General features: G+C 42.4%; 1 long non-coding RNA gene across 1 annotated transcript in view; it reads right to left on the bottom strand.

Moving 5' to 3' along the window:
* The window catches only part of LOC138783974 (uncharacterized), a 32,041-nt gene extending 14,642 nt beyond the window's left edge, over positions 1–17,399 (bottom strand). Inside the window, exons 1-2 of the long non-coding RNA XR_011361780.1 lie at positions 17,255–17,399; positions 11,841–11,943 (exon numbers count right to left, since the gene is read on the bottom strand). This is a non-coding gene — a long non-coding RNA (uncharacterized lncRNA). The remainder of the gene's footprint in view (positions 1–11,840; positions 11,944–17,254) is intronic.
* Between the last annotated feature and the right edge of the window lie 650 nt (positions 17,400–18,049).

Genomic DNA, 18,049 nt, shown 5'->3' with positions numbered 1-18,049 from the left:
TCCCCACCAACCACCTTGGCCGTGGAGATTGTGTTTCATCAACCTTCTAACTAGGAGATTATCCCCAGTTTTTATCCTCCATAAGTCTTTTCTCACTATGAACATTAGCGGACATAGCACCGCATTACGCAGATTTTTTTGTTCACTTGCATTTAGTCTGCTGTGATTGACTGTTTAGTTTCCCTTACCCAAAATGGCGCCCGGGTTACTGGAACGCCACTGCGCATGCGCCAGTCACACGCAGGTTGACGTGATGACGTGGTAGGATAACGCTGACGCAGTGACGTTCTGAGTTCATCATTTGCTGCCCATGAACACGCCATGTTACAGGAACATGTGGTAAAGTAGTTCATTGCTTATTGTTTTTAATTGTATATACACTAGATATATTTTGTACATTGTGGGTGATTTGATACTTGTGGGGACACAGAAGGCTTGATACTTTGTGTGTAATGTGTATCACCGGACACTATGTATCGACAAAGAGATATGCACTAATGTATACCACACTATGATTACAAGATTCTGGTTTCTGTAATCTCTTATGAAATTTTTTATGAATTGATGAATTAATACACTGTAAAGTTAATTGATATGCAATTGCTGTGTAGCACATATAAGAGTGGTTTGAACACTGTGTTAGTCACGCTTGAGAAAGGCTGAGAATCAGCCGAAACGTTGCGGGAGTAGGATGTGAATAAAGTAATCACGTTTGCTGTGAACAGTGCTGTCTCCTTTTGAATTTGTGGATATATGTCCGGACGGAGGGGTCCTGTCTGGTGAGGCGAGCACTTGAACTCTATATTCTATTGACTCCAACCGGTGCTGTTCCTTTTGGATTGGAGATAAGATAGTAAACCCCCTCTTGCGTATGCCGGGTAACCCTTTCTCGGGACATTCACCCCCTAATAAAGGAGAGGAAATAACTGGTCCCCAGTAAAGCACAGTGCAAGATAGCCGCTCTCTACTAAACATTGCTCAGCTGTGTAGGAAGGAAACTACTAGCTAACTACCCTGGTACTACAGAGGCCTGGGACTCGTACTACCAATCAGGACGGGAACCCGACACTGAGAGGCAGAAAGCAGTCAGATAAGATAACTAGGAATTATCTACATGTGAGTACGAGGAGTTCTTCAAGTCACTACTCACACTTCATCTACATCACGGCAGAGTACTCACTACATCAAGCAAGGAGCACTCCTATCCGGTCCCTGACACCTGTCACTGTTCTATTCTTCTATCTACCTCTTTCCTACAAGCTACCACTGTTACTATGGATTTTTGCACGAAGTACTTGAGCACTGTTATTTTTAGTGCACTGAAGATTAATTCCAGTAAAATTTAATCCTGTTTAAAGTTGGACTTGTCATTTCTACTGGCGCACCTACACTTACACTCTGCACCTCACATCTGCTACCTTGTGCCTGGGGGTGGATGTTACTCATGGCCACCGTGACAAGTAGCCACCAAAACCCACCAGCAGGTTAAATCCCAGCGACCCGGGCCACAGCATATTCCTATATTATATCCTTAAATGAATATCTATAGGTCTTCTTCCGTGCTGCACACATTCCGTGCAACTCACTGTCCTGGACCATCCAATGAGCCTCTATCATTCCCATTATTATGCTCTACTTAATAACTTTCTCCTGTAGAGTGTATGTTCTTATGGGCAGGGTCCTCTCTCCTAAAGAGTGTAAGCTCCTATGGGCAGTGTCCTCTCTCCTGTAGAGTGTAAGCTCTTATGGGCAGGGTCTCCTCTCTCTCCTGTAGAGTGTAAGCTCCTATGGGCAGAGTCTTCTCTCCTGTAGAGTGTAAGCTCTTATGGGCAGGGTCCTCTCTCCTGTAGTGTAAGCTCTTATGGGCAGGGTCCTCTCTCCTGTAGAGTGTAAGCTCTTATGGGCAGTGTCCTCTCTCCTATAGAGTGTAAGCTCTTATGGGCAGGGACCTCTCTCCTGCGGAGTGTAAGCTCTTATTGGCAGGGTCCTCTCTCCTGTAGAGTGTAAGCTCTTATGGGCAGGATCCTCTCTTCTGTAGAGTGTGAGTTCTTATTGGCAGGGACCTCTCTCCTGTAGAGTGTAAGCTCTTATGGGCAGGGACCTCTCTCCTGTGGAGTTTAAGCTCTTATGGGTGGGGTCCTCTTTCATGTAGAGTGTAAGCTCTTATGGGCAGGGTCCTCTCTCCTGTAGAGTGTAAGCTCTTATGGGCAGGGTCCTCTCTCCTGTAGAGTGTAAGCTCTTATGGGCAGGGACCTCTCTCCTGTGGAGTTTAAGCTCTTATGGGTGGGGTCCTCTTTCATGTAGAGTGTAAGCTCTTATGGGCAGGGTCCTCTCTCCTGTAGAGTGTAAGCTCTTATGGGCAGGGTCCTCTCTCCTATAGAGTGTAAGCTCTTATGGGCAGGGTCCTCTTTCCTGTAGAGTGTAAGCTCTTATGGGCAGGGTCCTCTCTCCTGTAGAGTGTAAGCTCTTATGGGCAGCGTCCTCTCTCCTGTAGAGTGTAAGCTCTTATGGGCAGGGTCCTCTCTCCTGTAGAGTGTAAGCTCTTATGGGCAGGGTCCTCTCTCCTGTAGAGCATAAGCTCTTATGGGCAGGGTCCTCTCTCCTGTAGAGTGTAAGCTCTTATGGGCAGGGTCCTCTCTCCTGTAGAGTGTAAGCTCTTATGGGCAGGGTCCTCTCTCCTGTAGAGTGTAAGCTCTTATGGGCAGGGTCCTCTTTCCTGTAGAGTGTAAGCTCTTATGGGCAGGGACCTCTCTCCTGTAGAGTGTAAGCTCTTATGGGCAGGGACCTCTCTCCTGTAGAGTGTAAGCTCTTATGGGCAGGGACCTCTCTTCTGAAGAGTGTAAGCTCTTATGGGCAGGGTCCTCTCTCCTGTAGAGTGTAAGCTCTTATGGGCAGGGTCCTCTCTCCTGTAGAGTGTAAGCTCTTATGGGCAGGGTCCTCTCTCCTGTAGAGTGCAAGCTCTTATGGAAAGGGTCCTCTCTCCTGTAGAGTGTAAGCTCTTATGGACAAGGACCTCTCTCTCCTGTAGAGTGTAGGCTCTTATGGGCAGGGTCCTCTCTCCTGTAGAGTGTAAGCTCTTATGGGCAGGGTCCTCTCTCCTGTAGAGTATTTGGCACCGATCTCCTTTTGGGCAGGGACCTCTCTCCTGTAGAGTGTAAGCTCTTATGGGCAGGGACCTCTCTCCTGTAGAGTGTAAGCTCTTATGGGCAGGGACCTCTCTTCTGAAGAGTGTAAGCTCTTATGGGCAGGGTCCTCTCTCCTGTAGAGTGTAAGCTCTTATGGGCAGGGTCCTCTCTCCTGTAGAGTGTAAGCTCTTATGGGCAGGGTCCTCTCTCCTGTAGAGTGCAAGCTCTTATGGAAAGGGTCCTCTCTCCTGTAGAGTGTAAGCTCTTATGGACAAGGACCTCTCTCTCCTGTAGAGTGTAAGCTCTTATGGGCAGGGTCCTCTCTCCTGTAGAGTGTAAGCTCTTATGGGCAGGGTCCTCTCTCCTGTAGAGTGTAAGCTCTTATGGGCAGGGTCCTCTCTCCTGTAGAGTGTAAGCTCTTATGGGCAGGGTCCTCTCTCCTGTAGAGTGCAAGCTCTTATGGAAAGGGTCCTCTCTCCTGTAGAGTGTAAGCTCTTATGGACAAGGACCTCTCTCTCCTGTAGAGCGTAAGCTCTTATGGGCAGCGTCCTCTCTCCTATAGAGTGTAAGCTCTTATGGGCAGCGTCCTCTCTCCTGTAGAGTGTCAGCTCTTATGGGCAGGGTCCTCTCTCCTGTAGAGTGTAAGCTCTTATGGGCAGGGTCCCCTCTCCTGTAGAGTATTTGGCACCGATCTCCTTCATGTATTGTGTAGAGAATTGTTGACAAGGATGGGAGAAAATCATTATTAGGATATTGCCGATTCTTGCTCCGTCTTCCTCCCGCCGTGGATTTCCCATAAAACTATTAATTGGAAAGTATAAACTGGAATTACTTAATTGAAAATGTTAATTAATGCATCTCAGACTGATCCTCGGATGGGTTTCGGGCTCCTTAACTAGCGCGGGAACAGGATATATGATGCAATTGACTATATTTTAATATGTTTTTGTATTATAGTGAAATGAATAATAACTGATAAACAACATGAGAACGATTATCTGTTCCTCTATCACAGCAGTGCTCTGGTTATAAAAAGAATGGATGCAGAAAGCATCACTTCATGCCTTATCTATCCTGGTAGGACAAATCACTTCCTGCCGAGTTGTTTTTTTGCCCTAAGCCAATCCAAAAGAAGAGTAATGCAAAAATAGAGCCATGGAGTCATATTTGTTAAAGCAAGTTATTACGGACTATGACATGTCTGGTGTATTAATAAGACGCACCAGGGAGGAGAAACAAGGGAAAGGTGTTCACTTTATGCTATTAACTTATGTACTTAAAGGGGACAACTACTTTATACAATCCGTTTTTATTTTCAGCTAATCCCAGTTTTTCATAGAGACTCCCAGTTTAATTTTCAGAAGAACCTACCTGCCTTTGTGTATTATACCTGCAGTGCTACCACAGGTGCAATGAAAGGGATACACTTTATCCTTTCAAATCTACTGGTGTTAGAACATTATACAGATTTGTAAAAATTTAAAAATCTCAAGTTTTCCAGTACTCATCAGCTGCTGTATGTCCTGCAGGAAGTGGTGTATTCTCTCCAGTCTGACACAGTGCTCTCTACTGCCACCTCTGTCCATGTCAGGAACTGCCCAGAGCTGCAGCAAATCCCCATAGAAAACCTCTCCTGCTCTGGACAGTTCCTGACTCGGACAGAAGAGAGCACTTTGTCAGACTGGAAATAATACATCACTTCCTGCAGGACATACAGCAGCTGATAAATACTAGAAAATTAGAGATTTACAAAAAAAAAATCATTAAATTATAAATATATAAAACTTTCTGAACCCAGTTTATTCGAAAGAGAAACTTTTTCTCTGGAGTAACCCTTTAAATTTGTGGTCAGCCCCTGTAACGAATGGACTTATTGAGTCCTTCAGACAGACAGATGCTTTTTGTAGCCACTTTGGCTAAAGAATAGATTTTAACAATTAGCTAAACTCCAGAATGCTCTAATAAAGTCATAAAAATAAATATAATAAAAATATTGACAAACATAGAATAGACCACTTCCTGCAGGGCATACAACAGCTGATAAGTACTGGAGTACTGGAAGACTGGAAATTTTTAAATATAAGTAATTTGAAAATCTATATTACTTTCTGACACAAGTTGATTTGAAAACGTTTTTTTTTCCCTCCGGAGTACCCCTTTAAAAATCCAACACACCAAACGTCTTTTGGTGAAGAGTAGGGAGTTTACTACGGTCCTAAAGGTGCCCATAGACCTTCAATAACTGTATGATCATCCAGCTGACAAGTTCTCTCTCTTGTCCTTCCCATAAACAGAAACATTTGAACATGGCTGAACATTTACGTATTCCCTATGGGGAGAGGAAAGCCACAGCCGCACTTCTCTGGCTTCTTTCACCAAGAACAAAAGGGTCAGATGGAAAGATCTAGCCTAAATAGTTTTTGATGTAAACCTGGACTATGACGTAACCTCCTCCGGCTCTCCAGCTGTTGCAAAACTACAATTCCCATCATGCCTGGACAGCCAAAGCTTTAGCTTTGGCTGTCCAGACATGATGGGAATTGTAGTTTTTTTTTTTTTTTTTTGCAAGGATCCAGATTCCACAGAAGAAATAAAAGGAAAAAAAAGATGAAAGTCTCCGTTGATGGAATGAAATGTAAAAATAGACAATGCAATTATAAGTTCTCTTTCTACATAATGCCCCAGTCACCGCGTCCATTACTGAAGCCGAAGTTTCCGGGATTCGGCAATGGGAGAAAGTTTGTGAGCTTGGCTGTAGTAATATTTCATTATGTGACATGGTGCGAGGATGTGTCACACCGGCTGTGTTACAGCTGCTTCAATTAAGATAAATGGAGTTCTTTAAAAAAAAAAAAAAAAAAAAAAAAAATTCTAATTAAAAATGTTGAAATACACTTCAGTGTTTCATCCACTTCTCAAGTTTAATGACTTCGGATTTTTTTTTTTTTTTTTTCCTCTCTTTCGGCAAATGAAATATGTGATGCGGAGTAATTATCTTTTTACAGTTCTATATTTATTAAAGCATTTGAAGAATTTCACAGTTAAAACATTGTTATCAAACGCGACGCGGCGCACCGGTGGCGCCAAACCGGACCGGATGATCCTGGAACCGGATAACTCACTTACCATGGAAGATAGAGGGCCGGTACTGGCTGAGAACGGCCTCAACCGAGACTCTGGGGGATGCGGTCAAATCCTACAGTTCAACATTTCCTATTCTGGTAAGTAAGGGTTAAAATCAGGGGTCACATGTTCAATACTATTTTATGCCCCTCTCTTATTAATTACCATATACTACCCAAATACAGTCATATTATACTTAGATACAATACCGTCATATAGTGCCCAAATACAGTCATATTATACTCAGATACAATACCGTCATATAGTGCCCAAATACAGTCATGTTATACTCAGATACAATACCGTCATATAGTGCCCAAATAGTCATATAGTGTTCAAATACCACCATACAGTGCCCAAATAGTAGTATAGTGACCAAAGATTGTCATATAGTGCCAAATAGTCATATAGTGCCCAAATACCATCATATAGTGCCCAAATATAGCCATCAGATACAACACAGTCACATAGGGCCCGAATACCGTCATATAATACTCAGATACAATACCATCATATAGTTCCCAAATAGTCATATAGTGTCTATATACCATCATACAGTGCCCAAATACCGTCATATAGTGCCAATTAGTCATATTGTGCCCAAATACAGCCATATGATACTCAGATACAATACAGTCATATAGTGGTCAGTACCTAACTCAGGTATGTGGCCCTGTGTCGTGTACACTGGATCCATGGAGTAGACAGGATGATCCTCTTGAGGGGGTCTAGCACTGCATGCTAGTTGAAGTTACTCTCATAAGAAATGTGTTTTCTTGGTCCCTGACAAGGGTCCTGGCCTGAGCCAGGCCCTGGCTCAACTGCAGCAGGAACTGTCTCTTTGTGTGTCTTGCAGTTTCTACTAAGGAAGAAGACCCTCCCACCAGGAACCAACCTCCTTTTATAGGGGTGAACTAAACCTCCTTGTGATTGGTAAGGCTGTGTGAGCAGAGAAAGAAGTGAGGTGATAGGAGAAGAAAAAGAGAGAAAACAGACCTGCACCTGCGACAGGATAACACATGACATGTGACAAACAATAAACCTATTGCTCCCTTCAGCTGTGCTCCACATAACACATACAAAGAAAACAGTAGCGACACCTAGTGGGAAATACTAACAGTGCAACTCTCTTTCATCCCACTGTGAGAACCTATATCACATTATTGGAGAAGTAGCTGTGCCATTTTTTTGGCAGCCATAGTTCTCCAGGTTTTTGAGCCATACTGTGGAGTAGAGGCGAGCCTACCCCGGGAGCCCCTCTGCCCTCTTATTCATTCCAGACATGATTTAATTACAATCTGGAGGGCGTCCATTAATCAATAATGAATCAGCGTCCGCCTTTCAGGCCAGAAATATTACAGATCGTATTGATCGTCACACAGATCTATTTATGCGTCTTTAATTGGCTCTAATTAGAATTGATACGTGCAATTATTTCACCTTTGATCACAGTCTCCAGTATATAATGAATGTGAACTCGCTGTAAGGTTAATAAGGAAAAGCTACAACTGTTGATTTGTATAAATACTTTTTCAATTAGGGATCAAAGGAAGATTGATGAACGGAGCGCCGCTCCGCATTTACATAGCGCATTAACCTCTCTTTTTGGAAACAGTAAACTTCATTATATTCCGTGTGAGTATTGGGCAGAATGGGGTCCTGGTGTAAGCGAATGGGGTGCAGGGAACTATGGGTCAAGCTGACTCTATAACATTTGCTCCTAAAACGCCTGCCCCCATGTTTCCTTCAATAGAACCCAGCGAAACTAAAACGTCCCTCATGTGACCGCCAAGGCATATTGTGATACAGTGGTATATATGACATAGAGGCAGGAGACTCATGGTGGAATTAAACTGGATGGCCTGCATGGTATTCTCATTTGGGGTGTTTAAAGGGGAACTCTGGCAAAAATGTTTTGTTTTGTTTTTTCAAATCAACTGGTGTCATAAAGTTGTATAGATTTGTTATTTATTCTATTTAAAAATTTCCAGTCGTACAATACTTATCAGCTGCTGTATGTCCTGCAGGAAGTGGTGTATTTTTCCCCGTCTGACACAGTTCTCTCTGCTGCCACCTCTGTCCATGTCAGGAACTGTCCAGAGTAGTAGGAAATGCCCATAGAAAACCTCTCTGGACAGTTCCTGACATGGACAGAGGTGGCAGCAGAGAGCACTGTGTCAGACTGGAAAGAATACGCCACTTCCTGCAGGACATACAGCAGCTGATAAGTACTGGGAGAATTTAATTTTTCGTAATAGAAATCATTATTTGATTTAAACACTAAAGTGTTTTTTTCCTGCACTTACTACTACATCAAGGCTTCACTTCCTGGATAACATAGTGATGTCACTTCCTGGATAGCATGGTGATATCACTTCCTGGATAACATAGTGATGTCACTTCCTGGATAACATGGCGATGTCACTTTCTGGATAACATAGTGATGTCACTTTCTGGATAACATGGTGATGTCACTTCCTGGATAACATGGTGATGTCACTTCCTGGATAACATGGTGATGTCACTTCCCGGATAACATGGTGATGTCACAACCCGACTCCCAGAGCTGTGCGGGCTGTGGCTGCTGGAGAGGATGATGGCAGGGAGATGCTCAGTGTCCCTCCAGTGCCCTGTGTCCCTCAGTGTCCCTCTGCCATCATCCTCTCCAGCAGCCACAGCCCGCACAGCTCTGGGAGTCGGGTTGTGACATCACCATGTTATCCGGGAAGTGACATCATCATGTTATCCAGGAAGTGACATCACCATGTTATCCAGAAAGTGACATCACCCTGTTATCCAGGAAGTGACATCACCCTGTTATCCAGGAAGTGACATCACCATGTTATCCAGGAAGGGACATCACCATGTTATCCAGGAAGGGACATCACCATGTCATCCAGGAAGTGACATCACCATGTTATCCAGGAAGTGACATCACCCTGTTATCCAGGAAGTGACATCACCATGTTATCCAGGAAGGGACATCACCATGTTATCCAGGAAGGGACATCACCATGTTATTCAGGAAGTGAAGCCTTGATGAAGCAGTAAGTGCAGGAAAAAAGCATTTTATCTGCATTTCCGTTAATAAGTTTATGTTGTGGATTTGTATAACTTTTTTTTTTTTGGGGGGGGGGGGGGGGTGGCAATACAATACAACAGAAATTCATGGTGCGAGTACATCAGAAACTAAAAGGAAACTTCTCCATAAAAAAATGTATTGGATACATTCATTGGATTGTGTGGCAACGAGTGGGCTCAATGAGCTTCGTAATTTTCGTAAACCTAGATGTCCTCTTAACTGTGGTGACATGCTTTCTGTGTGCCGTTGGACTAATGTCTATGTGAATATTTTGCTTTTGTAAAGAAGGAGATTTTTTGCAATTGAAATTTGTTTGTTCTGCTTTGTGAATATAAACTGAACCCTTTAACTTATCCACCTTCCCTTGATAATGACATGACTCTGCTCATCCTGTCTTAGTCTATACAGCAAAGCTCAGTTTTTCTGCTCCTGTGCACTGTATTTAAAAGTATCACTGTTGTTATAACTTTCAAAATCTAAATGAATAGTAGATGTGATATAAAACAAGTTTGCAATATGCATTCATTATTATTTTTGATGTTATCATGATGTAAAACAATTCTGAACTTACCAGAAATTCAGGTCCAGTCTCCTTCAGGGAGCTATATAACTGTTATATTTACTGTATCCAGGCCAAGTCTCCTGAAGGCTGCTATATAACAGCTCTACTTACTGTATCCATGTCCAGTCTCCTGAAGGCTGCTATATAACAGCTATACTTACTGTATCCAGGTCCAGTTTCCTGAAGGCTTCTATATAACAGTTATACTTACTGTATCCAGGTTCAGTCTCCTGAAGGTTCTATATAACAGCTCTACTTACTGTATCCAGGTCCAGTCTCCTGAAGGCAGCTATATAACAGTTATACTTACTGTAACCAGGTCCAGTCTCCTGAAGGCTGCTATATAACAGCTATACTTACTGTATCCAGGTCCAGTCTCCTAAAGGCAGCTATATAACAGCTATACTTACTGTATCCAGGTCCAGTCTCCTGAAGGCAGCTATATAACTGCTATACTTACTGTATCCAGGTCCAGTCTCCTGAAGGCTGCTATATAACAGCTATACTTACTGTATCCAGGTCCAGTTTCCTGAAGGCTTCTATATAACAGTTATACTTACTGTATCCAGGTTCAGTCTCCTGAAGGTTCTATAATAACAGCTATACTTACTGTATCCAGGTCCAGTCTCCTGAAGGCAGCTATATAAGAGCTATACTTACTATATCCAGATCCAGTCTCCTGAAGGCTGCTATATAACAGCTCTACTTACTGTATCCAGGTCCAGTCTCCTAAAGGCAGCTATATAACAGCTATACTTACGGTATCCAGGTCCAGTCTCTGGAAGGCAGGGATATAACAGCTCTACTTACTGTATCCAGGTCCAGTCTCCTGAAGGCTGCTATATAACAGCTCTACTTACTGTATCCAGGTCCAGTCTCCTGAAGGCAGCTATATAACAGCTATACTTACTGTATCCAGGTCCAGTCTCCTGAAGGCTGCTATATAACAGCTCTACTTACTGTATCCAGGTCCAGTCTTCTGAAGGCAGCTATATAACAGCTATACTTACTGTATCCAGGTCCAGTCTCCTGAAGGCAGCTATATAACAGCTATACTTACTGTATCCAGGTCCAGTCTCCTGAAGGCAGCTATATAACAGCTATACTTACTGTATCCAGGTCCAGTCTCCTGAAGGCAGCTATATAACAGCTATACTTACTGTATCCAGGTCCAGTCTCCTGAAGGCTGCTATATAACAGCTCTACTTACTGTATCCAGGTCCAGTCTCCTGAAGGCTGCTATATAACAGCTCTACTTACTGTATCCAGGTCCAGTCTCCTGAAGGCAGCTATATAACAGCTATACTTACTGTATCCAGGTCCAGTCTCCTGAAGGCAGCTATATAACAGCTATACTTACTGTATCCAGGTCCAGTCACCTGAAGGCTGCTATATAACAGTTATACTTACTGTATCCAGGTCCAGTCTCCTGAAGGCAGCTATATAACAGCTCTACTTACTGTATCCAGGTCCAGTCTCCTGAAGGCAGCTATATAACAGCTATACTTATCATATTCAGGTCCAGTCTCCTGAAGGCAGATTTTCTGACTTGTGCTGGTTGAAAAAAAGAGACTAAACTAAACAGGAACTACCGTGTTTTCCATAATAACTAAAAAAAAAAAAAAAATAATGAATGTAAATTCCAACCTTGCTTCATATCACATCTACTCTTGATACAGATTTTAAAAGTTATAATGACAGGGGCACTTTAAGGCACAATATTTACATAGATGTTACATAGAAAACACAACTATACGTATTTAAAAAATATATAAATTTCCGCCGGCCAGATTGTAGCCAGAATGAGTAAAAGTCAACCATACCCTGACTCTCTATTCTTATCACCGTATCTTGCGATTTGTTAAGGAACAAACTTGTAAAAAAAAAACAAAAAACTTACAAAACCAAATAATGTGTTCAAATAACCCAAGAATAAAAGGCGAAATACCAGATTAACACTGGATAATGCTGCTTTTTCTCCGGCGGTAATTCAGACACAACACCGAGCGCATGTTGTTCCTTAAAACGCTTCGCCTTCACAATAATCCCTCCTACGGTTACAATGCGAAAGGTTATTTATTAAATGGAACAGGGAGGGAAAAAAAAACAAGAAAAAAAAATTATTTTCCTATGCTTAAAATATTGTCCTTATTATTAGCCTGCAATTATTTAAATGAGAGCAATTTTCCTGCGATTTGATTAATAGTTCCATGGAAGTGTTTAGCTTTCCTTGACCTTTTGACAATAAAAGCGTCCAGGCTGGAGCCCCCCGCCGCAGCGAGAAAATATATCAAAGAAAAAAACAATGGATGACATTGTTCCCACATCTGCCGCCAAACTATTTCATTATTTTGCTCATTCTCTATAATTTCGTCTGATTTCCTCTCGGTGAATCCTGTTGATTCTCTTTTCTTTGCGCCATACACTATAATCACCTTTGGTTTAGGTACAGTACACTACTAAACCACCCACCGGAGAACTAAAACCATTTTGATGAAGCAATGAGCTTTTTAGAACGTTGCTCCTCCACCTTCCCTGCACGAGACGCACATTTTCCCACCTGATTTTCTAAGGCGACGGATTTCTTTATTTCCCTCTGCGCTGAGCCATTCTTCCCCAGGTTAGCATTCGCTGCCGCTTTGGCTCTGGTGCTGTAAAATTTTTTATTATTTTAAAATGTTAAAACTATACAGTATTTTTCGCTTTATAAGACGCACCTGACTATAAGACGCACCCAACTATAAGACGCACGTGACTATAAGAAGCACCCAACTATAAGAGGCACCTGACTATAAGACGCACCCAACTATAAGAGGCACCTGACTATAAGACGCACCCAACTATAAGACGCACGTGACTATAAGAAGCACCTGACTATAAGAAGCACCTGACTATAAGAAGCACCTGACTATAAGAAGCACCCAACTATAAGACGCACGTGACTATAAGAAGCACCTGACTATAAGAAGCACCTGACTATAAGACGCACCCAACTATAAGAGGCACCTGACTATAAGAAGCACCCCACTATAAGAAGCACCCCACTATAAGACACACCCACTTATAAGAGGCACCTGACTATAAGAAGCACCCCACTATAAGAAGCACCCCACTATAAGACACACCCCTCTATAAGAAGCACTCCACTATAAGACACACCCCTCTATAAGAGGCACCTGACTATAAAATACACCCGACTATAAGAAGCACCCGACTATAAGACGCACAGGGACTATAAGACACACCCGACTATAAGAGGCACCTGACTATTTCACCTGGCTGTTCACCAAGCCTGGGCCATCCCAACACCAGCCAATTGTACATATGGTAGCCCTAGCGTAGTGTTCTTAGAACTTGATAGATAATGTCATGCTGAATTTTTTGCAAATCATTGCAAAACTGTAGCCAGAGACAATACTCCACTGAAAGTATGTCTGTGTGGCTGGCCATGGGCCCCCCAGGATCTGAGGGCCCCAGGCTACCCTCCGAAAAGGACCTATTATAATCCGCTACTGGGGAGGGGCATAGTCTGCATAGCGGGGTCTACAGCGCTGTGCTCTGACCCCAGAAGTCTCCCTCACCTTCTAAATCATAGCAGATCCACTTCAGGCTGGGGCTTACATCAGGGGACAGTATTGTGGTGGTAATCTATTCATAGCTGTAACCCCTCTCTCCCCAGACAGAGAGCGCTGCTATACTGTGCCCACATCTGACCTTCTCATTCCTTTATGCTCCCTGCAGTCTCTGTCAGTCCTTGTGTTTCCCATCCTCTCCATTCCTGCTATAATCTGCCTGCACTCACACTCAGCTATACACACTGCTGCTATAATCTGCCTGCACTCACACTCAGCTATACACACTGCTGCTATAATGTGCCTGAACTCACATTCAGTAGTTCACACTGCTGTATACAGAAGTTTCTGTCACTGTCCTCCTGCACAGCTCTGTGATTCTCACTTCCTGATTGGTCCATGCTGAACACACACCCCTTCCTCATTGCTGTCATGTGACCACACAGACCTCTGACAGCAGCCCTGCTCTCTATTCTAGCCTGATGTACTACTGCATTATGGGGATCTGCAGTTCCATCCTGTATCTACAAACTGCTGCTGTGTTATCAGGGTTATACAGTTACTATACATTACAGTATATACCACATGCTGATTGCTATACTGTACAGTAACTTATATATCACATATCCAGCTGCTGTGTTATCAGGGTTAGACAGTTACTATACATTATATACCACATGCTGCTATACTGTACAGTAACTTATATATCACATATCCAGCTGCTGTGTTATCAGGGTTAGACAGTTACTATACATTATATACCACATGCTGCTATACTGTACAGTAACTTATATATCACATATCCAGCTGCTGTGTTATCAGGGTTATACAGTTACTATACATTATACTCCACATGCTGCTATACTGTACAGTAACTTATATATCACATATCCAGCTGCTGTGTTATCGGGGTTATGCAGTTACTATACATTATACACCACATGCTGATTGCTATACTGTACAGTAACTTATATATCACATATCCAGCTGCTGTGTTATCAGGGTTAGACAGTTACTATACATTATATACCACATGCTGCTATACTGTACAGTAACTTATATATCACATATTCAGCTGCTGTTTTATCAGGGTTATACAGTTACTATACATTATACACCACATGCTGATTGCTATACTGTACAGTAACTTATATATCACATATCCAGCTGCTGTGTTATTAGGGTTATGCAGTTACTATACATTATATACCACATGCTGATTGCTATACTGTACAGTAACTTATATATCACATATCCAGCTGCTGCTGTGTTATCAGGGTTATACAGTTACTATACATTATACACCACATGCTGATTGCTATACTGTACAGTAACTTATATATCACATATCCAGCTGCTGCTGTGTTATCAGGGTTATACAGTTACTATACATTATACACCACATGCTGATTGCTATACTGTACAGTAACTTATATATCACATATCCAGCTGCTGCTGTGTTATCAGGGTTATACAGTTACTATACATTATACACCACATGCTGATTGCTATACTCTACAGTAACTTATATATCACATATCCAGCTGCTGTGTTATCAGGGTTATACAGTTACTATACATTATATACCACACGCTGATTGCTATACTGTACAGTAACTTATACAGTATATCACATATCCAGCTACTGTGTTGTCAGGTTATACAGTTACTATACATTATATACGACATGCTGATTGCTATACTGTACAGTAACTTATATATCACATATCCAGCTGTTGTGTTATCAGGGTTATACAGTTACTATACATTATACACCACATGCTGCTATACTGTACAGTAACTTATATATCACATATCCAGCTGCTGCTGTGTTATCAGGGTTATACAGTTACTATACATTATACACCACATGCTGCTATACTGTACAGTAACTTATATATCACATATCCAGCTGTTGTGTTATCAGGGTTATGCAGTTACTATACATTATATACCACATGCTGCTATACTGTACAGTAACTTATAATATCACATATCCAGCTGCTGTGTTATCAGGGTTATGCAGTTACTATACATTATATACCACATGCTGCTATACTGTACAGTAACTTATATATAACATATCCAGCTGCTGTGTTATCAGGGTTAGACAGTTACTATACATTATATACCACATGCTGCTATACTGTACAATAACTTATATATCACATATCCAGCTGCTGTGTTATCAGGGTTATACAGTTACTATACATTATACACCACATGCTGCTATACTGTACAGTAACTTATATATCACATATCCAGCTGCTGTGTTATCAGGGTTAAACAGTTACTATACATTATATACCACATGCTGATTGCTATACTGTACAGTAACTTATATATCACATATCCAGCTGCTGTGTTATTAGGGTTATGCAGTTACTATACATTATATACCACATGCTGATTGCTATACTGTACAGTAACTTATATATCACATATCCAGCTGCTGCTGTGTTATCAGGGTTATACAGTTACTATACATTATACACCACATGCTGCTATACTGTACAGTAACTTATATATCACATATCCAGCTGTTGTGTTATCAGGGTCATACAGTTACTGTACATTATATACCACATGCTGATTGCTATGCTGCACAGCAATTTATAATATCATATCATATCATATAATATTCTGCTGTTTCTCATTGTTTGTTTCATCTTTTTTACATGTTATTCAGAATACAAAATCATTATATTTGGGGTGTGAAACCAATTATCTGCATATCAGTGATTCTTTATGGGAAAATTTGCTTCGGTTTGAGAGTGCATTTGGATTACAAGCACGGTCCCAGAGCAAAATATGCTCCTAATCCAAGGCTTCACTGTATATGTTTTATATCGTCTTAAAGGGGTATTCTGTTGAAAAAAGTTACTCCTCATCAATCCTCCTTCCTAACCATCCTCTTCTGTAATAGGCTTGTTCAACCAGTCCTGCGCTGTTTCCCTGCATTTGGAGGCAACTCACCAGCTCTAAACTTGTAAACAGCTGAGCTCTCCTGTCTCTTAGTCGTTACTTCTCCCCCTCCCCTCGGAGACGGAAGACATGTGACCTCCGTCTCTGGGGGCCAGGTTATCTCTACAATGCAATGGTTATCTACAATACACTCAACTGTCATCCATAGACCATAAACACACTGCCCCTCTGCTGGTGTGATGATGTGGAAGAAACACTGACCCCTGCTATTGTAAGGAGGTGCCTACTAGTGAAATTAAGTACAGGTAGGGATACCTACATGGGGGGCTACCTACAGGGGAACTACCTACCAGGGTGGTATTTTTATTGGGTGAGGGCATGTAGGGGATGCCTACATAGGGGGGTACCTACATGGGGACTACCTACATTGGGGTTTTTATTTGCTTGGAGGGGCAACTGCCACAGGGACTACCTAAAGGGGGATACATATGGGGCGGTAACTACAGGGGAATTACCTACATGGGGGATACACTTTAATGGGGAGCTAATTACAAGAGGCATACTAACTACTGGGGGATGGGGTTGGTTGCTACTTGGGGGATTCTACTGAGGCCTACCTGCATAGAAAGGTCAACTACCATATGGGTGCACAAAGAGCCCTAACTACTATATGTGAGCACAGAGGGTGCCTAACTACTATATAGGGGCACATAGGGGACCTATCTACTATATGGAAGCACACAGGGGGCCTAACAACGTTATAGGAGCACACAGGGGCCTAACTTTTTTATAGGAGCACACAGGGGGCCTAACTACTTAATAGGGGGACTTAATACTATATGGGGGCACAAAGGGGACCTACTTACTATATGTGCTGGAGCCTGAAGCCTAAAATGTTTCTCTGTCAGATATTGATGGCCGAATGGAAAAGAAAAAAAGTGAACGACTACGATCAGAGAAGAGGTCACCTGTTAACCCGCTCTGTGGTGAAGGTGGAGGCAGCCTATGGCCGATGGCTATATCCATGTTTTCCAGGCGGTACTCAAGCTGTATCCACCTTCTCCACGGAGCGGCAAGACAGCGGGATTCTAATGTCCAGCGTTCAGGTTTCTACAGATCATAACCATGGCTGGTTTGCTGGTTGCCTAGTTACAGCCTACAGAGCGCAGGATCTACAGGCCGAGCTGTAATGTCTGCAGTGACTGCGCTACAGGACGCCATACCGGACTGTATCCTCATCCAACCATATCTCATATCTCATATCTCAGACTAGAAGTGTCCAATCATTTTGTAGTACACAGGAGTTTGGGGGTTTCCCTAAGGTTGGGCAGAGAATGGGCCCTGTATTATATTGACATAGATTTATTAATATATTGGTTATTCTTTATTGTATTATAGAGAGGAGCCATGCTGGAGATGGGTCATCTTTATTATTCACACACCCCAGAGCAGAGAGTTACCATAGCAACACCAACTTCCTCCTTAGTGTACTACACCAGCTAGGAGAAAGGCCCAGAAAGAGGGCGGAGCTATTCTAATGAGCCCCCGTAAGAGGCAGTTGTGACAGGACTTCCCTGGTTAGGCTAGGTTCACACTGCGTTTTCAGCATCCGTTTAACGGATCCGTTTTTTTTAACGTCCAGAAAAATAGGGTCAGCAACG

Source organism: Dendropsophus ebraccatus, chromosome 2, assembly GCF_027789765.1.
Source record: "Dendropsophus ebraccatus isolate aDenEbr1 chromosome 2, aDenEbr1.pat, whole genome shotgun sequence".
Lineage (NCBI taxonomy): Eukaryota > Metazoa > Chordata > Amphibia > Anura > Hylidae > Dendropsophus > Dendropsophus ebraccatus.
The sequence above is the reverse complement of the archived record's forward strand: the minus strand, read 5'-3'. Positions and strand labels throughout refer to the sequence as shown.